This window comes from Cryptomeria japonica, chromosome 5 (assembly GCF_030272615.1).
Source record: "Cryptomeria japonica chromosome 5, Sugi_1.0, whole genome shotgun sequence".
Classification (NCBI taxonomy): Eukaryota; Viridiplantae; Streptophyta; class Pinopsida; order Cupressales; family Cupressaceae; genus Cryptomeria; species Cryptomeria japonica.
This window is the reverse complement of record NC_081409.1, coordinates 230,764,483-230,787,369: the sequence shown is the minus strand read 5'-3', so window position 1 is coordinate 230,787,369 and position 22,887 is coordinate 230,764,483. Positions and strand designations below refer to the sequence as shown.

Genomic DNA, 22,887 nt, shown 5'->3' with positions numbered 1-22,887 from the left:
ATCGAACACTTACCCCACCGCCTATCCTAATTTCCCTACTAAAGGTTCGAATACACTCGTTGTGATGCAACTCTCACCTAATGCCTGCTTTAACTCTACAACAATGCTCAAAATATCTCTATTCTCTCCAATTACTCCCAACTCATGATACACAAATGAACCTAAATGAGGTCCTATTCTCTTATTTATCGCCCAAAATTTACCTAATTAGGGTTTCCTAATACACTAGTCACAATCCCTTTTGCCTTTTGAGCCTCATAAGTTGATCCTACAAACCCCATTTCCTTAGCAAAATATATATTTGGACTCCTGATCATATTCCCATCAAATTGACCTTCAATTCGGGATTTTTTGCCCAATTTCCCGAGGGGACATTGCATTACGCTATTGCCACTAGGGTATAATTTTATCAATTTTTCTTTGAAACAACACTTGCATTTTCTCGAAGAGGGGCAAAATGTAGACACCTAAAATTGTCTTGCGCCTGAGAACATTAATTTTTCTAATTATTCCTCTTTGTTGATTAAACAATTTTATTTATTTAATTAATTTGACTTTATTCTTCTGAATTGACATCGCTCCATTTCAAATTTAAAAACCAAATTCCCTCCAAATTAACCAAAATGCCAATTTAATTCAATTTCCTACAACACATATCAAAAACATGTAACTGCCAGCGACTCCCAGTTCCCACTAGTGAGTCATCAACTACCTTTTATAACTAATTAGTCAATCCATTTGAAATCACTTTTTCTGACTAACTAATCTATCCACTCATCAAGTCAATCAAATGAGTAAATTTCTCAATCAAATTTAGTCACGTTGAGTGACCATCTCCAACGAACTTTTCTCATCAATTTTCAACAATTGATCAATTTTTTTTTCAAATCAATCCCAACCATTCATTTGAATTCAAAAAATATGTAGATTCAACATCAATTATCAATCATTGATAACCACATTCTTCAAATCCTGCTAAAACTCTACAGGTATTGTATGACTCTGAGATCCACTACCATCATATGCCACAAGGAAGAGAAGAGAAATTAAAGCCACATGATTGGATTCAACTTCGAGTTTGGTTTGTCTTTGATATATTTGATTTGTTACTATTGTTGAATTTTTTAGCATGCTTCGATTGTTTACGATTGGAAATTAGTAATAGATCTAAGTTAGTGGTTGTTGTTAATGGTCTATTGCATATGTTTCCCCAAGTTTCAGTCGTTACAATATGCTACAATGCCTATGTTGTTTAGACCAAAACTAAACAATCAAGATCCTTAATCTGAAAGCTTGGACCTTGCAAACCTAAAATTAACCTACATAAACCATCCAAAAACCATCAATATAGTCATTTCCAAACCTTGGATAAACCATTCAACCATCCCCAAAATATTTAACCATAAAACCCATCATTCCAAAATTTTAATCCTTCACCCTATTCTCTCTCTCTCTCTCTCTCTCTCTCTCTCTCTCTCTCTCTCTCTCTCTCTCTCTCTCTCTCTCTCTCTCTCTCTCTCTCTCTCTCTCTCTCTCTCTCTCTCTCTCTCTCTCTCTCTCTCTCTCTCTCTTAAATCATCAATCACCTTATAAAAACACCATAAACAAAGATACTTTATCCATAATCATCATTTTTAAACCTTAGACAATCAAGAATCCATCTTCTATCATCTATCATTATTGACCCAACTCATCTTCAAATCAAAATCCATCTCCATATCCAAAAATAATAAAATTGTTGAAAATCTAAAATCTCATCCTTTTTATCCACTAGCTTGTATATTGCATAAGAACTTTCTTGTCTTAAGTAGTGTATTGAGCTATCCCTTAAGAACTTTCTTTTGTTAAGTAGTGTATTGAGCTATCCCTTATCACTTTAAATTTACTAACTTTGATACTTTACCTACCCTAAGTTAGTTTCCAAAATCCCCATCCATCCAATCTTGCTTAGGCACTTGTCAACCCTAAGTAATTGCATCATCCCCACTTGTCAAGGATCTAGATTAAATTGAAAGAAATTTAGTCTTATAGCCTTCACCACCTATTGATCTTCCATAATGTTGCCAAGTTAAATTCAACATCCGTCCAATCGAAGAAAATGAAATCAACAAATTCATCCCCATTTTGAACATCTAAGGTCTAAATTTCATTTCATTACTCCAAAATCATTAATAATTCAATTTCAACCTCCTTAATCACTTAGCTTTTCATCCATATCAAAATATTCAAACCCATTGTTCTTAGGTCTATTTCTTGCATTACTCTCATAAGATCACAAGCTATAAAATAACTCATGGCCTTTGAAGAATCCTCAACTAGAACGTATGATAATATTATTTGAATAATTTATAGTTTAAATACCTTTAGAGAACACATCCATTTACATCTCAAATCACACATGAGGAAGAGGAAGATTCGAAAGACCAAGAATCACCCACAAATCTCTTTGACAACCCTTACCTCTAATCTCCACAATCCCACACAACCATATAAAGGTGATTCATCCATCTTCTTATAATCATCATATCACCCCTCAACCCACCAAACCAATTTCCAAATCAAATTTAGGAGTCAAAATACTAACAAAAACAACTCATATTAGCATCCAAACCATTGCATTGCAAACCACATCCCACAACCTCATGTCCTTATCCCTTCTCCCCACATTTCAACTTTAGTAGATCATTAAACAACATACACACTCAAAACTTCAAATCCTATTTCACCCACCCATCAGAACCTCCAAACATTACACACATAACCTGCAACCTCCAATCAACAACAACCATCATAAAATCTCACATGTTCTTTGGCACAAGATGCAAGTTCTTTGACATAAGATGTTTAATCAAGAGACTTCAATTAGAACATCAAAAGAAAAGTTCCACCTTTCAAGAACTATGTCCTTATCTTGAAATAGTTATTAAAAATTAAATAGCTACTAATGGACAATACCATTTTGGTCTTGAAATAGTTATTAATGAAAAAATAGAGCTAAAGAAGATAAACACTTAAGAGAATGTTCTAGATTCATTTACGAAGCCTTTAAGCATAGAAAAGTTTACATGGTACAAGAAGGTAGTGGGCCTTGTTCCTAGTGTTTAGTGTTTAGTTCATTTATGCTTTCCTATTTATAATGTATGATGTCAAATGGGATAATATTAAAATCAAGGTGCCATCAACCTTGTAAATCTTATGTATTTATTGGTCATCAACCTTGTAAAACTTATATATTTATTAATCTTAATATTATATGTAGATAATTCATATTATATGTAAATAATTCATAAAGGATGAGGGATTCACCACCAACTATGATAATTTTTTTCTGTTAGAATTTATTTTCTATTAGGATTTTTTTGCTTTGATAATTAATTTTTTTATTACTATTGACAGTTACCAACAAGCGGTTACTATTTATCTAGTTACTATTTATTTGGAGGTTGTTAATAAACCTTTAACAATTGTGGCATAGTTATTATAAGCCCATAACACCTTGTGAAAGAAGACAAAGACCAATTTGAAATATAGTTGTTAGTAGTTTGGTTACAACTTATTATGGGCATTGGAATGTGAAACTAGACAAAGACCAACTTGAAATATGTATAGACTAGGCACCCACTTTTTAGATGTTAGTAGTTTGATTACAACTTATCAAGGGCTATATTTAGCATTCTTGAATAATTCAAAGGAGGGGCATTGGAATTTTAGATGTTAGTAGCTTGGTTACAACTTATCATGGGCTATATTTATGATGCTTGAATGAATGGGAAACCATCTTACATTATTTGCTGCTAAAGGAGATAGTAGTGTGTTTTTCTTTTCTTTCTTTTTTAAATGTGCTAAATGATTGAAGTTTAAAGAGGAAAGAGGAAGATAATATAGACTTTAGCCTCTCTTGGTGGAGTTCTGGATGGAGTTTCTTCTGAAAAGAGTTCTCTACATGAATACGAGCTTCTCTACATGAATACGAGAACACAAGCTTCTCTACATGAATTGATCTCTTCTATTCTTTATTTCTCTCTTCTAGTAGTAATTTAGATTCCGTTTGGTTATATATTGGTTAATTTTAGATTTGTGGTTGGAATCTTATATTTCCATTTTATAGCTATTTATCTTCATTTCTATGATTGAGAACATTCAGATTTATATTTATCTTCTTTTTTATGATTGAGATAAATATGAGGTGCCTCTTATATGCATTTTTTAAAGAAGATTGAGAACATTCAGATATTATTTTTGCATAAGTTAAGGGAATTGAAAAATGATGAACAATCTCATATGAAGCCTAACAAAATAATGCATTTTGATATTCAATTAAAATTTAGGAAGACGTAGACAAAAGTAGCAAAGAGAAAACTAAAATTTGATTTCTAATAAAGAAAAATAGAAGCCGCTTGTTAAACCTCTTAGAAGGTCCTCGTTCAAAGTTATAGCATTTCTAATTACAATGGTGTATTTTGTCTCCAAACGAGCTTGATGTGAAGGAAGGTCATGGAAGATGAAATTAAGTATTTGAAAGAATGTGACACATGGGATCTACTTGAACTACCAAAGAGGAGGAAAGTCATTACATCTAAATCCTATTTTGAAAAAAAGAGAAAGTTTTAACAAATTATATGTTGTAGTACAAGGCCTACTAAGTGGGAGAGGTTTACTCGCAAATTCAATCAATAGATTTCAGAGTAACTCTTTTTTAGAATGAATTATAAAACTTTGCGCTCTTAAGAAGTAGAGTTTATTCTATCTTTTATATATGTATCTTCAACCCCTTTTTTAAAAAAATACCAAACTTTTTAAATCAAGAAGAGCTGCTGGAGTCCCTGCCTAATGAAAAATAAATAGCAGAGAACAATATAATACAAAATGCTGGTTGATTGAATTTTGAATATTTTAGTAGCAAATAAGAGTGGGTATGAGAAGGGATAGGGATGGATAACACATTTTAGATGACCTGCAGAATCTATAAGAGGTGCCTCTTATATGCATTTTTTAAAGAAGAGGTGTGATGTTTCTTCAATATTATGACATGCAGAATCTATGAGAGATAATCTACATGCATTTTTTTAAGAAGAGGGTTGTGTAATGTAAGTCTTTAATTTCATTGTTCAAAAGAGTTACGAACTTCAATGTGCAGCAGTAGTCACTGCTGAATACAGTCAAAAATGATTTTGCAGTGAACTGTCTAATAAGTGAATCCAAATATTTATTACAACATTGCCTGTCTAATTGAGATTAGAAAGTGAGCAAATTGCTTGTCTAATTGAGATAAGAAAGTGGAAAAAACAAAACAATAGAGGGGTGCATTGCATAATGAGGAGGAAAAAACAATAGAGGGGTGCATTGTAGAATGAGGAGAAGAGAGAGGAGGTATTTCAGTGATTGCACTAGTCAACAGTGAATTTGTGAAGAAATATAACTAGCTAGCAAAACTACACTTTTATTTTTGTTACTGTTTGATGTATGTATCCTTTGGAAGATGTTCATACTTTATTTCAAAGTATAAATTCATGAAATGATTAAATAGTGTAAATAATTTTGAAATCAATAAGGTTTATATTGAGATTTCGAAAAAACTATGCTAATCAATTTTCTACTAAACATATACCATAGCAATTCCTCTACAACCAAGCCAAATGCTCTAATCGACAACGTAGACAACAATTAGTTGAAGGTTTTTTTTGGTAGATGTCGCTCTAGTTGACAACATAGACAACGATTAGTTGAAGGTTTTTTTGGGTAGATATCGCTCTAGTTGACAACATAGACAACGATTAGTTGAAGGTTTTGGTAGATGTCCATTATGCTACATACAGGTTAAGGCGAGTGCAGAATGTGAAAATTATTGGGTTAAGGCGAGTGCAGAATGTGAAAAAATAATTTGGAAGATGTACATAGCTTATTTCTTATTTCAAAGTAGAAATCCATATAGTATTTGTGGATGGAGAAAGAACAATGATAAAGGCTTCAGATCCAGAAACTTGTAACTACCATAAAACCTGACTTTTAGTTACAATAAAATCCTGACTTGTAGTTACCATAAAATTCAAGTTGTTTTAAAAGGGTTTTCTCAGACTTACATATGTTTTTAAGGAGGACTCCTTATGCCTTCTATAGAATGCCTGGTAGCATTCCTTCTTTTCTATTAGAAGGAATTTTGATGCTTCTTTTTTTGGATTCTGCTAAAAAAACCATTGCTCTGTAAATTCTATATAATCAATATAATTTGACTCTGCCTTTACCGATCAAAAAAAAAATTCAAGTTGTGAATGGAGAAAGAACATTGATAGAGGCTTCAGAGTGAATTTTATGGATGGAGAAAGAACAATGATAAAGGCTGAGTGCAGAATATGGCAAAAAAACACACTCTTATTGTCCTTTGGAAGATGTTCATAGCTTATTTCAAAGTAGAGATCCATGTAGTATTTGTGGATGGAGAAAGAAAAATGTTGGAAGATGTTCATAAAAGTAGAGATCCATGTAGTATTTGTGGATGGAGAAAGAAAAATGATAAAGGCTTCAAACCCAGAAATTTGTTAAGGCAAGTGCTGAATGTGACAAAAATATGGAAAAAAAAACTCAAATTTCTTTTGGAAGATGTTCAAACTCTTATTTTCCTTTGGAAGAGATCCATGTAGTATTTGGAGATGGAGAAAGAACAATGATAAAAGCTTTCAGACCCAGAAACTTGTAGCTACTATAAAACTGCTCTTGCTCGGTGCAATTATGATTGATTGTATAGCAAAAACAGAGATAACAACAACATGTTAATCACTTCGAGACCACTCATATGATTCAGAAGGTTGCATGATGCAATTTCCCTTTGCCTGCAACCACCTGGCTGGTGCGCTGATATTGCATGCCAGCGTGCATGATCATAAACATTATAAAAACTGAAAAAAACACACAAATTATAGTTAAAGGCAAAAACATAAGTTGCTTTTGAAAAATGAAAGAAAATATCTTCTTTAATGTCATTTGTAAAACTGAAAATACACACAAATTAGCATAGTTCAAAGAAAAATAAATAAAAAAAATTGCCACAAATATCTTTATTAACGTCATTTGTAAAATCTGAGATACACGAAAAATAAAGCCAAAATGCCATTATAATTAGTTTAAGCCACAAATTCTCAGTTTTCTAATACTTTTAGATAAGTTACCTGTGTATGTGTGTATTCCAAGCTACCCAGTTAATGCGTAATATGTATCAGTACTTTTTCAAATCGACTCAAATCCATCAGTATCACTAACATTGAAAAAGAGCTAAATGTAATCAAACAATAGAATAGAAATATTATAAGCAATTTTAGCCATGCATTATAAAATGGCCAATAAATTCTGAAATTCTCATCTACCATGCTTTCATTGCTTTCAATAATAGCTTTCATTGCTTTCAATTCTAAGCATAAGTATCCTACTCTGAATTTCTGAAAACGTATTAGCGTAAGTATCCTATATAAATACATTCAAACAAATTAAAATCACAATCACAGGAAAACTAAGAAAAATTATAAACTTTATTTTGGTTTCTTATTATTATGCTTAAACTCTTTCCTAAGAAAAATTATAAACTTTATTTTGGTTTCTTATTATTATGCTTAAACTCTCTGGTTCTAGGCAGTTGGAAATCTGCCATAAACGTTTCTAGTCTCATTTTCTTCAGACTGCTTAATTGATGGCTCTGTTAAAATGGTTAGTCTCATTTTCTTCAGACTGCTTAATTGATGGCTCTGTTAAAATGGTCAAACCATAAGTTTAATGGTTTCCTGTCTGTTGAGGAAATCATGTTTTGTTGGGATTGCTGAGAATATGTTTTTAATGTTATGATTCTCAGCTAAGAAATTTCTGTATTTAATCCAAATTAATGTAAATCTTGACTCTGTCTTTACCGACCAAAAAGAAATAAAAATTATAAACTTTGGCAAAAGCCCTCTTTGTATTGATTATAAACTATACATATACATATTTTAGTTAGAAACTCTATATATACATATTTTAGTTAGCCAAGTCCATTCCTCAAAACTGTTGGCACCAGTGGATTCCTGGACAATTGATTGCCATCTCTTCATACGATTGGCATCAGTTTCATCTCGCCCATGCTTCGTCGTGAGGAAACTTTGATATTGATGCTGGTTGTCTTAGATATTTAAAAATATTAAAAAATTTATTAACCAAATGTTTGAAAGATTGAATGGAATCTTTGGGCAGCTTATAATAGTAATCCATAAGGATCTAAGAAAGATATTTGTTGTGATCATCTAAAGGCAAAGGTTCTTCTAAGAGATGGCCCAAATCTTAATACTCAAGGGATTTGAAGCAGCTGAATGTGTTCACCCCATTAACAGCATAAATGACCCAAGCCTTTTTTGAAGGGAAGATGAAGGAGAAAAACTAGCCCTCTCACTTCTGATTGAATTCTCTTGTAATAAGAGTGCATAAATGGACACAATCCATAGATTGGTTATCGAAAAGTACTTCACCTGTGTTAGACCAATTTTAGATTTTAACATGGTCTAGGAGGAATTCGTGATCTTCGAGCTGTTTGTGGATTTGAGAAATTTTGGCTCTTATATGAGCTCAAGGAATTGTTTCATAGGAAGAATAGCAGGTATGAGAGCAGTCAGTATCTTAGTCATCTGTCAACTTGCTTCTGCTACAATTTGTTAGATAATAGCAGCTTGGATTTGGGTGGTTGGTTGGTTTCACCTGGAATATAAGATTAACTGGTTGATCCATAATCTGAAAAGGGAAAAACAAGGCAAAGGGAGTGGTGAAATTCATTGTAAATTGGAAAAATATTAAATTCTACTTTCATAAAAATTTATGGAGGAGTTAAGACAGACTAGAGTATTATTTCTTGGGGTTTCACACACTACAATGATTAACTTGTAGTTCACTTGTGCTGCTTGGTTGGGAAAAAGGTAAACATGAGTAGTAAAAGAGGCAGAAGACATGCAATTCTTTACAACTAAAGGCCAAAGGCATCTAGAAAAGACAGGATGAAGGGTTTTTATTCCCTGAAGGCATTTAACAGCTTAAGAGACAAGTAGAAAGAGATCAACCAACCTTAGAAGAAGAGCCTCGATCAAAGAGCACTCGCGAGTTTTTATGGAATTCGTTGTGTAGGATAGGATATCAGGAACTTTTGGAGCCCTATTGATAATCTTGATGGGCAAAGACACACTCAAATAATAGTTTTAAAATTCAGAGAGTATTCAAAGATTTGGCAAGTAATTAAAAGGTTTTCTAGAAAACAGTCTATTTGCAGAGAGGATACAAAATAAAACCCATAACAAAAGAATTTGACATATTCAAGAAAATTGTATACCAGTTGCATTGAGAGGAGCCGGGCAATTGAAAAGCAGGCCTCTGTAAAGCATGGGGTAACCGGCTAAGCCCAAGATATAGAGCATTTAGTGGATAATGGCAAACAATGGCAGGAACCGAGGATATCGAGCAGTTAGTCGATAATGGGAATTAATGGCAGGAGCCGAACTATCTGAAGCGAAGCACAACAGGAGGAAATCTTGACATTGTCTTATTTTTTAGCAGACATTCAAAGAAAGACTCTGAGAAAGAAATAAAACACAACAAAAAATTATCTGCTGTGTACAGATTTATTAAAAAACTCGCTGAAACCATGACAAGCAACTCACTTCAATTCCTCTGCAATCTCCTTTGGCGAGTTTTAAACCTTTGACTGGTAGCATCAGGAAATATTGTTGAAACCATCTGTACTTGCGTGGACGCAGACATGTATGCAAAATGTGGAAGGATAATCAAGGCACATTTTTCTCTCTTTTATTTTTTTCTAGGGTTTCCATTTAATAAAAACGAAAACAAAAACTGTTATCTCTTACGGATGATTCTACATGATAGATTTTGGGTTTTCTGTTTTTTTTAAGGGATTGCTTTTCAGAGGGGGACGAAAACCAGGAGGCCTGAATTTATATAATGACAGGTTTCCCTTAAGGCTTCGCTAAGGGGTAACGTCTGCTGGATTATCTGGAGGTTGCTACGCTCAGACTGGTTTACTCAACAAAATTTCTTTGCATGATCATGGATGAAATTTTGGAAAGAAGCTTCAGATCAGAGAATATATAGATATCACTGGCTGTAGCTCAAAATCTGAAGATCATATCAGTGGCTGTAGCTCAAATTCTGGAAAGAAGCTTCAGATCGGAAAACATGATCTTGAAATCAAAGAGATCAGTCATAATAACAGCCTAGGGGAAATTGAAGAGGGATGAAACAGGTGATGCACAAGCCACCTGCAAAGTGCATAGAAAATGTGAAAGCACAAGCAAGCCACATTAACTATTTCTAGAGTGCCACGTCCAAATACAGCATGCCTGTAGCAAGACACCAACCTCCTTATGTGCCCACCATCGCAGTCCATTACAAAGACACGGCTACACTTCGGAGACCTAATTTTGTTTTGATATGCTCATTTTGATTCGTTGCAAGAATAATTTCAACTAAAAAAAACAAGAAATCCACGGGCAAAATTGGTATACAGTAAACCAACAGAAATATCATTTCTGGACAAAAAGCACACATATAGATCATAAAAGTCTATTCTAACATCAAGAATTAAATCATAGTTTGTCAATCTTGGAAGGCTTGAGTATGGGGTTTTTTTTGGCAAGACTTTGACACCCAAATCTCTTGTGATCAAAAGAACAATTATGCTCCTCTGGATGTTTGTGCTTGATACAAAATACATGATCGCATCTGCATTTAAAACTCATTCCCATTCTGCAATGCTTATTGCAGTTGAAACATCTGGACTCTGCTACCTCTCTTTCTGTTTCTTTAACTGCTGCCTCTTTCTCTTTTTCTTCTATTTCTCTCAATATTCTTTTTGCTGCTTCTTTCTCTATTTCTCCTCGTTTCTCTTTTTCTTCTATTTCTCTCAATATTCTTTTTGCTGCTTCTTTCTCTATTTCTCCTACTTTCTCTGTTTCTAATATTTCTCTCAATATTCTTTCTACTTCTTCTTTCTCTATTTCTCCTTCTTCTTTCTATGTTTCTTCTGCATTTTTTGCTGCTGCTTCGCTCTCTTCTTTCTCCTTCACTTCCTTTGCTACCTTTTCAGCCAACGATTTTTTTTCCATATATTTTTTATAACACAGAGAACACATATTCATATTCTCAGCAGTACCGAAAAACCCACATTTCTTAATGCAAAGCGTATTTTCTTCTGACATCTTCAAGTCTATGCCATAGCAATTCACATGAAATAGTTAAACTTGATTTTTGTTGGAAGTTGAAGTCCAACAGAGTCCTTTTTTGTTTGCCGCCAAAACTCTTAGCTATTCACATTCTCTTTGCAAGCTCTTTAAGAGTTGATTGTAATTCATTTCTGAAGGTTAATTGCTGGCGCTGATTGCAACTGTGTATATGTAAACCAGATTGGTGAATAATAGAGTGATTCCCCTGCTTCAAGTGTGGATGTAGGCAATTGCCGAACCACGATAAATCTGTGTGTCTCACTGTTTGTGTTGTGTGCTATTAATTCTATTTATCTGTTGTTTTCAATTCGATTTCTTCATCCTAACAATTGGTATCAGAGCGAGGTTAGATCGCTGTTTAGATTTTGGTGTTTGAATTTTCAGAATCATGAAAGAATCGAAAATAGAGAAGTTCTCCGGTCAGAGCTTCGGGTTATGGAAAGTGCAGATGGAGTCTTTGTTGATAAAGCAAGACCTTTCACTCGCGCTTGAAGGGAAAGCAAAGAAACCAGCTAGGATGACTGATGAAGATTGGGAAAAATTGGACAAGAAGGCGAGAGCGACAATTTTTCTCTCACTGTCCAATAATGTTCTCTTTAATGTCACAGGTGATTCAACAACAAAAGAAGTATGGGATAGACTCTCAACCATGTATGAAATGACATCGGCTGCAAATAAAGTCTTTATTATGAAGCGCTTGTACAAATTGAAAATGAAGGAAGGTTGTGCTATGGCAAACCACATCAATGAATTCAATACATTGGTTAGTCAAGCGACTTCGGTGGGGATGACACAAGATGATGAAAGCAAGGCGGTTTTATTATTGTGTTCTTTACCAAGCAGCTGGGATGGTGTTGTAACAACAATTAGCACATCTATATCTGGTAAAAATAAGTTAGTTTTTAATGATGTAGCAGCTACTCTTCTCAGCGAGGATTTGAGAAGAAAGAATGATGAACCTTTATCCAATGAAGCCTTAATGGTGGTCAGCATTGATAATAGAGGTAGAAGTCATAATAGAGGCAGAAATAGTTACTATAGACGTTTGAAATCAGTAAAGAGATCGAAGTCTAGAAACATAAATGGTGAATGTTGGTTTTGTGGCAAAGCTGGTCATGTGAAAAAGGATTGCAGAAATTTCAAAAGGGCACAAGAGAGGGTGCGGGACAACGAAGCAAATACAGTTTATGATAAAGATGATAGCGTTTTAATCCTTTCAACAACCGACACTACTCCAGATTCATGGGTTCTTGATTCCGGTGCCTCCTATCATGCTACCTCATGTCTTGAAGCGTTCATTAACTACCATGAAGGTCATTTTGGCAATGTTTTCTTAGAAGATAACAAAGCTTGTGAAATTACAGGCAAAGGGGATGTATTGTTGCCATTAGAAGTTGGTAAAACAAGGCTGCTCAAAGATGTTCCGCATGTCCCAAAATTGAAGCGAAATTTGATATTCGTTGGACAACTCTTTGGTCAAGGTCTTAATGTGAATTTTCTCTCGGATACATGGAAAGTAACACATGGTGCTATGCTGATTGCAAATGGTAATAAAGTGGGAAGTCTTTACATATTTAAGACTCATGGTGACGTGGGAGCTGCAATGGTGATTGAGGACAACAAAGCAGATCTTTGGCAACAAAGACTTGGGCACATTAGCAAGAAAGGTCTCCATGTTATGCATACAAGAAATCAACTACCGAGCCTCAAGCCTGTGGACTTAGCCTTTTGTAAACATTGTCTTTATGGCAAACAAAAGAAAGTCAGTTTTTTGAAAGGTGGGCATGACACAAAGACAACACCGTTGGAGCTTGTATACTCGGATGTTTTTGGACCGATCGAGGTAACCTCCATTGGAGGAGCTAATTATTTTGTAACATTTCTTGATGATTGTACAAGAAAAGTATGGATTTATATGCTTTCTAGGAAATCTGAAGTATTTTCAAAATTTAAAATTTTCAAGGCTTTAGTTGAAAATCAGATTGGGCATAAGATTAAATGCTTACAAACCGATAATGGTGGGGAATTTTGTTCACATGAATTTGATAATTTTTGTGCTGATAATGGGATTAGAAGAATCAAGGTTGTTCCTTTCACTCCTCAAGAAAACGGTGTAGCCGAGAGGATGAATAGAACAATCCTTGAGAAGGCACAATGTATGTTGTGTAATGCAGGTTTAGCCAAAGAATTTTGGGCAAAAGCGTGTAACACAATAGTGTATTTAATTAACCGAAGTCCATCATCTAAATTGGATTTTGGTATTCCGGAAGAGGAATGGTAAGGGAAGAGGATTTCATATTCGCATCTTCATGTGTTTGGATGCGAAGCCTTCTCGCATATGCCCAAGAAAAAGCGAACGAAATTGGATCCAAAGTCGCTGAAATGTATCTTTGTGGGGTATGGAGAAGAGCAGTTTGGTTTCAGATTGTGGGATTCAGTTCACAAAAGGATTGTTCACAGCAGAGATGTAGTCTTTCATGAAACCTCCTTTCCCGCACTACAAGATGCAAATAAATTAGAGACAGAATATGTCCCTATGTCTCTATTTCAGAATTCGACTACCAGCGCTCTGCCTCCGGTCTCTCATTCGGTGGGAGCTCCTATGACATCTACATCTGTTGAATACAATTCTCAGTCTGAGAATGAAGAAGGGAGTGATGAAAATGTTTGGTCTTCTTGTAATTTTGAAATTGGGGGTCTGCAAAACAAAGCAAAGCCTCCCCAAAATCACACTGATGTCACAAGAAATTTGGAGGAACCACGGTGGTCTGAAATTCCACCGGTTACTGCATAACATTCTACACTCCACCCACCGTAATCATCATCTTCCCCACACCTCGTGAGCTCTCTGCAGCTTCCGCACCCCCCAGTCTCCTCTCCTTCTCCCCGTGGATTCCCTGCAGCCTCCCCTCACTCCTCACAGGACCTGCCAACGCTGCAGGCTCCTCGCGAACCCCCTGCAACATCCTTCCCCTCTGTGCAAGCTCCCTCCCGTGAGCTCCCCGCCCACTCTCACGCCACAGTCTCTGCACTACCCCGTCCCCTGCACTCACCTACTGATAAGGGGTCTCTGCCACCATCGTGCATCCAAACTGCCGATGGTGATGTGGCAGCCCCCTCCCGCAGACCCAACTCTCTACCATTAAATCCAACGTAGGCAGAGCAAGATGCTTCTGCAGGTCCACATTCCCATGATTTGTCTGTATCCAATGTGGACAAATTTCCACAGGTCATTAAAACTACCAGGCAAATTAAAAATGGGAGAAATATGAGTGTGCATAAGCAGGGATCACAAAAATTGAATGACTCTACTACTGAAACAGAGAGTCAATTGAGGAAATCAACCAGACAGAGGCGACCTCCTACAAAATTTTCTAATTATGACTTATTGTTTTGCGAAGAGGCTAAACCTTCTTTGCTCATCTCTGATCAAACAGAGCCTGCAACATACAAAGAGGCTTGTAAAAATGTAGACCATGATAACAGGAACACTGCAATGTGCGAAGAAATGGACGCACTAGTGAGAAATCAGACATGGAATTTGGTGCCACTTCCGCCTGACAGAAAGGCATTAAGAAATAAATGGGTGTATAAACTAAAAGATGAAGCCAATGGTCACAAAAGATTTCGAGAAAGACTGGTTGTAAAGGGATATGCTCAGCAACAAGACCTCGACTTCAAAGAAATTTTCTCGCCAGTAGTTAAAACGACTACCATCCAAGTAGTATTGGGAATAGTTGTAGCGTGCGATCTTGAACTTGAACAGTTGGATGTGAAGACGACATTTATCCATGGCGATCTTGATGAGGAACTATTTATGCATCAGCCGGAAGGGTTCATTAAGAAGGGGCAGGAACACCTTTATTGCAGATTGAAATGCAGTTTGTATGGGCTTAAGCAAGCCCCCTGGCAGTGGTATCTTAAATTCGACAAGTTCATGATTGATCACAAGTTTACTCACAGCGAGTCTGATCCTTGTATCTATTACAAGAAGCTTCCTAATGGCGAAATTGTCATTCTTCTCCTTTATGTGGATGATATGCTAGTGGCTGACACAAGCATGAGGATTGTGAGTGAACTTAAGACTCATTTAGCAAAGGAATTTGCCATGAAATATTTAGGGGCAGCAAAGAAGATCCTAGGAATGACTATTTTTTGGGATAGAAAAAAGAGAGAACTCAAACTATGTCAGCAAGACTACTTTAAAAAAGTCTTGGACAGATTTGCATCCTAAGACACAAGAAGATAAGGAGTTTATGGATAAAATTCCATACAAATCTGCAGTTGGAAGCCTCATGTATGCTATGGTGTCTACTCGACCGGACATTGCTCATGTTGTGGGATTGGTGAGCAGATTTATGGCTAATCTGGGAAAATCACATTGGGAGGCGGTTAAGTATATCTTGAGGTATCTCAAAGGTACTCTGATTTTTGTTTATGATTTGAAAAGGACAAGGTAGTTTTGCAAGGGTTTACCGATTCTGATTTTGCCGGTGACTTAGACAAAAGAAAGTCTACTTTTGGTTATGCTTTCACATTTGCTAGGGTAGCAATTAGTTGGGCTTCAAAATTGCAACATACAATTGCTCAATCAATTGCGAAAGTAGAATACATAGCTCTTTCTAAGGGAGGAAAAGAGATGGTATCACTACAAGTCTTGTTCAGCGAGTTGGGTTTGAAGCAATCAGATTTTGCTTTGTTTTGTGATAACAACATTGCAATTTTTATGACTAAACATCAAACATCTTAGTCGAGGTCAAAACATGTTGATGTTCGCAGTCATTATGTTTGCCATATGGTCGAAGAAGGCAAGTTTCATGTAGATAAGATTCATACCGACCTGAATCCAGCTGATGTTCTCACTAAAGTGGTTAAGTGGGAGAAGTTCGATTTTTGCCGAGCTTCTCTCGACCTTTCCAATAACTGATAGCAGAACTGAGTGGGAGAATCTACTTATTGTAGCAGTTCGTTGGCCTTCAGTGGGAGATTGTTGGAAGTTGAAGTCCAAATGACTCCTTCCTTGTTTGCCGCCAAAACTCTTGGCTATTCACATTCTCTTTGCAAGCTCTTTAAGAGCTGATTGTAATTCATTTCTGAAGGTTAATTACTGGAGCTGATTGCAGCTATGTATATGTAAACTAGATTAGTGATAATAGAGTGATTCCCCTACTTCAAGTGTGGATGTAGGCAATTGCCGAACCATGATAAATCTGTGTCTCACTGTTTGTGTTGTGTGTTATTAATTCTATTTATTTGCTGTTTTCAATTTGATTTCTTCATCTTAACAACTTCTTCATCAAATTTGGGTTTATATTCTTATATCTTCTAAACGCTTTGCAATGGAGCATGGACCAAGAAACACTGTCATTTATCTTTACTTTCCTTCCTATCAAGCAAAAATCAATGGCTCGTATTACATTTTTATCATATAATATGCCCCAATGAATTCATCATGAAGTAGTAAACAGAAATGGGTAGATGGAATCAGAAAGTGATGAGAATGGGAAAGGAAATCCATGGCAAATGTATTCTCCGAAACCAAATAGTCAATAATAGCTCTTTGGCAGCTGCTATTGGAGCTCTCAACCTTCCTCATCCGTCTTCAAAGCTAATCACCACTAGTCAATATTTTCAGAAGATGGTCAAGGGATTGGAAAACCTTTCGGTCCCCGCTGCCTTGGATGCAGCCCAGGCAAGCAAGAATGCATCTTGGCAGTCTCAAGATAGAGCATTAGCTACGCCCCCTGCCTCTCCAGCTCATCTAGATTCACAGATCCTTCTTACTCCTAGAACTCATCAATTTTCAGGAGATAAGCCAGGTGAGCTGAATCAATCAAATTCAGGTTAGGCTCCTCAGATCTCTCCACCTTCTCCTTTAAGTTGTCCTCCTCTCATTTTATCCCCGATTGTTGAGATCCACTCTCAAAAGGCTATTAGGAGCTTGTTTGGTAAAAAAAAAAACTCCTTCCCTGAGTAGAGGACCTTTCAACATATTCTCCCAACCTCCTGCCAAGGTTTCAAAGAGGAAGAATAGTTTAAGGCGAAAGAAACTAAGGGGATCCCATCAGCTAATAAAATCTAGTAAAAGCAAACCTATGCACCTTGCAAAAATCCTACAGGAAGAGGATGTCATTGAAAATGACCTTAAAGATGACCTAGAGGAGGAATATGAACCACACTTATCTAAAGGAGAGATCTCTCCTTCTTCAGATCTACCCCCATCAAACCAGCATTTTAATCTCTCAGCGGAAATTCCTTACCCACTTCTGTTTTCTTCACCTATAGTGCCTCAAGGTTTGGATTTGTCTATAGATTAGAATGCCCAGAATCTTCTTTAGGATTTTTTGATAGAGGATGAGAACCCAGACTCAATCTTAGAAAGTCCTCTAGCAGTACTGTACTCTTAGATTAAGGAAAAAAGGAAACGGGGGCTGCATCAAAATCAAGAGGGATTGGAGAAACCAAACTTTGGATCTTCCCCTCCTAAGAAGGGTCGCAAATCCCTCATTGAAGCTAGATCCCAGGATGGTGCTGTGGAGAATCAATCAAAACTATCTGATCTCTGGAAAGTAGGGAATGGAAATCCCCTTCCTAAACAACAATGAAAATCCTTTCATGGAATGTTAGGGGTCTCAATGCCCCTAACAAACAGAGGGTGATCAAAAGAAGGATTCTTTTGGTTAGTGCAAACATCATCCTCTTGCGAGAAACCAAATTGGAGTGTAAGCAAGCAGTCTTATTTGGAAGTGCAATTAGTCCTTTGTTTCAGGCATCTCTGCAATTGATAGTGGCTTCAAAAGGGGCATCTGGAGGCTTAATGATAATCTGGAAGCCTTCCCAAGTCAAAGCTGAGGGTATTGCTTCTAGCAAGAATTGGCTTCTTGTCAAAATTACTCACCTTCAGTCCAATACTTCCTCTTTTGTTATAAATACTTATGGCCTAGTGTTCCCACACAAAAAGCGCCTCTTATGGTCCTCTTTAGATGGAATCTTGTCTTCTTTGACTGAGGATCAACTTTTCATACTGGAAGACTTCAATGCCATCAGGGGAGGAATCACCCACTTAGGTGGATCCCAACAGGACTTTAACAACTAGATTGAAAGGAATGGTCTATTGGAAATAGATTCAGGGGACTCCTTCACATGGACAAAAAGAAGGAAAGGATTCAACAATATAGCTGAAAAATAGATAGATTCTTCTGGCAAGGTGACTTAAGGCTCTTTCCCTTTTCTCTCTCCTGTGCGGTTCTCCCTTGCTCAAGATCAGATCATTACCCCATTTTGCTTTCTCTGCAAGGTAATCAGGAAATTTTCAGAGCTCCATTTAGGTTTGAGAATATGTGGATGAAAGATCCAAATTTTCTTAACTTGATAGAAAATTGGTGGAAGGAAGGATCTTTTGAAGGATAAAAACTCTTTTGCTTTATTGCAAAGCTAAAATTAGTAAAGCAAAAATTGCTCCAATGGAATTCTTAGCACTTCAAAAATATTTTCTCAACCAAAAGATCACCAGAAGAGAGATTGGTAGCTCTAAATGACAAGATTATTTCGGTGGGAATGGATCAAGACTCCTTTCATCAGAAAGGAACCTCCTTTTGGAGTATGAGGATATTCTTTCAAAAGAAGAAATTTTCTGGAAACAAAAGTCCAGAGAGAACTGGCTCAGAAAGGGGGATAAAAATACCAAGTTTTTCCATAATGTAACAAAGCTCAGAAGGAGCAAGAATTGGATATCAAAATTGGAGACAAAGCATAACCAAATCTCAGAGGACCCTGATGAGATAAAGAAAAAGATCACCTCCTTTTACTTTAATTTCTTAAATAACACAGAAGGATCTCAATTGTTGGAACAAATTTTTTTTTTGGAAGTGATCCCCAAGATCATTTTAGATGAGAAAAACCAAAAACTAAATGAGAGAATTAAGTTGGAGGAAGTATTCCAAGCCCTTAATCAACTTCCCTCTAGTAAGGCTCCTGATCTGGATGGTTTCCCTATGGATTTCTTCAAGAAGTGTTGGCATATATTAGGTCAGGACCTTTCAGAAGCTTTAGAATGTTCAAGAAGATCAGGGAGAATTCTTAAAGAAGTAAATAACACGTTTATAACACTCATCACAAAGAAGGAGAAAGCATCAAATCTAGGTGATTTCATACCTATTTCCCTATGCAATACAGTCTACAAAATCCTCTCAAAATTCATGACAAACAAAATGAAGCCCCTCATGGAAAGTATTATATCAGAAGAACAAACAGGGTTTGTCCCAAGCCGCTCAATTCTTGATAGGGTGATAATAGCGCAAGAAGCAATCCACACCCTTCAAAGCACAAACAAACCGGGTATGATAAAAAAAGTATACATATCAAAAGCCTATGATAGTGTAGATTGGCGTTTTCTCTGCAAAATCATGCAAGCCTTCGGCTTTGCCAAACAATGGATCAACTAGGTGTTTGAATGCATCTCAACTCCTAAATTCTCAATTCTGATAAATGGAAAGCCAACGAGTTTCTTTTCTTCCACAAGGGGTATCAGACAAGGAGATCCTATATCTCCTTTCCTCTATATTATAATGGGGGAGGCTTTGGGAAGGGCAATCAAAGCAAGTCATTCTAATAACCTTTTATAGGAAATCAAAGTAACGAAAATTTTTGTAGTTACCCACCAACAATTTGCAGATGATAATCTTCTCTTGGGGGCAGCAAAAGTTAAGGAAGCAACCCGCCTAAACCAGATATTAGAATCTTATGGAAAGACGTTAGGTCAAATAAGAATTAAGGATAAAACTAAAGTTTATTTTTTCTCTACTTCAAATCTTTTACAGGACAAGATCCTTAGAATTCTAGATTGCAGAGAATGATCTAGCTCCCTTGCATTCATTTGGGCATCCCAATAAACCGAGGTCTAAGGAATACTAAATTTTGGGATTCCTTAAAGTTAAAAGTGGAACAAAATTCAAACTCTTGGAAGGGAAAGTGGCTCTCTTGGGCTGGAAGGCTAGTGATGATTCAAGCAGTGGTCTCGAACCTTCCTATTTATCTATTATCCATATTATCCCTATCAGCTAGTGCCAACTCCTTTATAATTAAGAAGATGAGAAATTTATTTTGGCAAAACACTGAGGAAAAGAACAAAATTGTCTTAATTGCTTGGGATAAAATAATCGAGCCCAAGACAATGGGGGGATTAGGCATCAAGGATCTTAAATTGCAAAACAAATCCCTAGGGGACAAACTAGTCTGGAAGTTCATAAATAATCCTAATATCACATGGGTCAGAATGCTGGCAACCAAGTATCTACTAGATCAGGATCCCCTCAACCTTCTTAGAATAGGAAATTTTCTCAAGGGATTTAGAACCTGGAACTTTATCATCTCCTGCAGAAAATTGGTCTCATAATCAATCACATGCGATATTCATGATGGATCAGCTAGTCTCTTCTGGGAGGACTCTTGGGGTGGTTATCCACCTGTTGAAAACTCCCTCAATATTCCTATTACAGAGCACTGGTTTAAACAACATTGGGGTGTTTGAGTTAGAGACTATCTGGAAGAGGATGACTTGCCGAATACTCAAAGTTGGAGGTGGAAATCAATGGAAGGATTGCCAATCTCGGGGGAAGACCTAGACCAACTCTTAGAACAACTAAAAGCAAGAAATATCAATCCTAGAAGAGGAGCAGACTCTTTAATTTGGGCATCCTCCAAAACAGGGCAATATAACTCAAAAGATGGCTATAGAGTTCTGGTCAGTAATTCAGATTAGGACAAGCAGGATATTCTGACGAAGCTGTTTTGGAGTTCCAAGATCATTCCAAAAGCAGGGATTTTCACGTGGCTAGCCTATCAAAAAAAATCCTGACCGCATAAAAGTTTACAAAAATGGGATATGAAGGACCTTCAAGGTGCATCATGTCTAAATCCCAGGCAGAGATAGTGGACCACCTCCTACTGAGCTACCCCTTTGCTTCTAAATGCTGGTGTTGGCTCTATGCTAAATTAGGGCCGATCATAGCCCTGCCGAATGACATAAAATCTCTATTTCAAAGTTGGCCTTTCCCAATGAAGGAGAGCACCTTGAGTCAAATCATGGAGGTATCCCCATCATGCTTAGTCTAGGAAATTTGGAAAGAAAGGAATCACAGACTATTTGAAGACAAAGCTAGAAGGCTAGAATCAATCCTAAACTCAATTGAATCGACAATAGTGGACACAATAAATTGCAAAATAGCTTTCTCTTTGGAACCGCCCAAAGTTTTCTCTTCATGGGATGAGAGCATCAGGAAAAACTAGCAAGGGATCAGGATTCCTCCATCTTTTGGGCAAAAAACCAACTCCAGAAAGGATGCTACCTGGACCCCTCCAAAGCTTGGATAGCTAAAATTAAACTTTGATGGTGCCTCTAAAGGCAACCCAGGCCCCTCTGGCATATGATATGTAATCAGAGATCACCCATGATCGATCATAGGGAAAATGGTAAAGTTGATTCCACCTGACACTAATAATATAGCTGAATTCAAAACACTACAACTAGGATTGATGGATTGCATCAAGCATGGTCTAAGAAACATTATAGTGGAGGAAGACTCAGAGATAGCAATTAATGAAATTAAGAGGCAAAAAACCCCAAATTAGAGACTACAGGCAATCTTAGACAATATAATAGAAAGTTTGGATAGAATAGAGCATTTTGAAGCGAAGCATATCTATAGAGAAGCAAATTCAGTGGCAGATGCCCTATCAAAATTAGCAGCTCAGAGAACCTTCATTCATTGGTGGGGTCAGGGAGCTCAGTTAATTAACCTAGTAGATCAGGTTAATCAACAGGAATATGCCCCTTAAATATTTTAAGAGTAAGAGACATATTTCAGAGAGGAGAGTTAAAATCAACTAAAGTCACCTCCTAATTCAAAGCAAATGTTTAAATGCCTATCTTTGGCGGTCTAGTGGGAAACAACTATTTCTTTTTTTGAATTCAAACTTTACTTCACTTCGGGTAAACAGTGGGCCCAGACACAGTGATGTCATCTAAATGCTCTCTTAAGCCTTTTCCTTTCCTCACCTCCCGAGATCTAGCTGGTAGGAGCCATCATTTCGGACTCAAGGTATACATTGTCCGTAGGGTAGCCATCTTAACTGAGCCAGGGAGATTTGTCTTGTCTAGGACAAATATACTCCGCCACCTTAGCTGGCGAATTTAATGCAAAGCTATTCCTCATAATTAGGCATTAAAGAATGTGCCCGATGATATTGCCTTAGCATATTCTGCAAGTCGTTATCATCCCTTTCTTGCTAGAAACATCCCAAAGTTCAATCTGCCCATTCCTTTCTTGCCTGAATACTATGTAATTGCCAACCATGTCGACAGAGGTGCCACATAGGTTTATTATGAGCGTATATCCAAGGCCTATTTCCTTCTTTGGAGAAGACACCCCCATTTCCCTCTCGGCTTCGATGCGCCAAGTTTCCTTCAGAAGAATTACAGACTTGAGACTGAAGCGTCTCCTTCTCCACTCGGAGCCTCCTATTATCTTGGTGGTAAAGATGATTCTGGGCAGTGGGCATTTGAATAGGGAGGAGTATCCTCGAGACAACACTAGTATTTCTTCCAGATTTGTTGCTTCCCTGATGTACCTAAAACTGGCTAAGCAAGTTG

The 22,887-nt window shown here is 36.7% G+C and overlaps 1 long non-coding RNA gene across 1 annotated transcript; it reads right to left on the bottom strand.

The window, feature by feature from the left end:
* Positions 1-6,172: 6,172 nt before the first annotated feature.
* Positions 6,173-11,032, bottom strand: LOC131029076 (uncharacterized). The gene is made up of 3 exons (XR_009102679.2): positions 9,660-11,032; positions 9,332-9,572; positions 6,173-6,893 (listed from the first exon to the last, which is right to left on the bottom strand). It is a non-coding gene; the product is annotated as an uncharacterized LOC131029076 (long non-coding RNA).
* Positions 11,033-22,887: the final 11,855 nt, after the last annotated feature.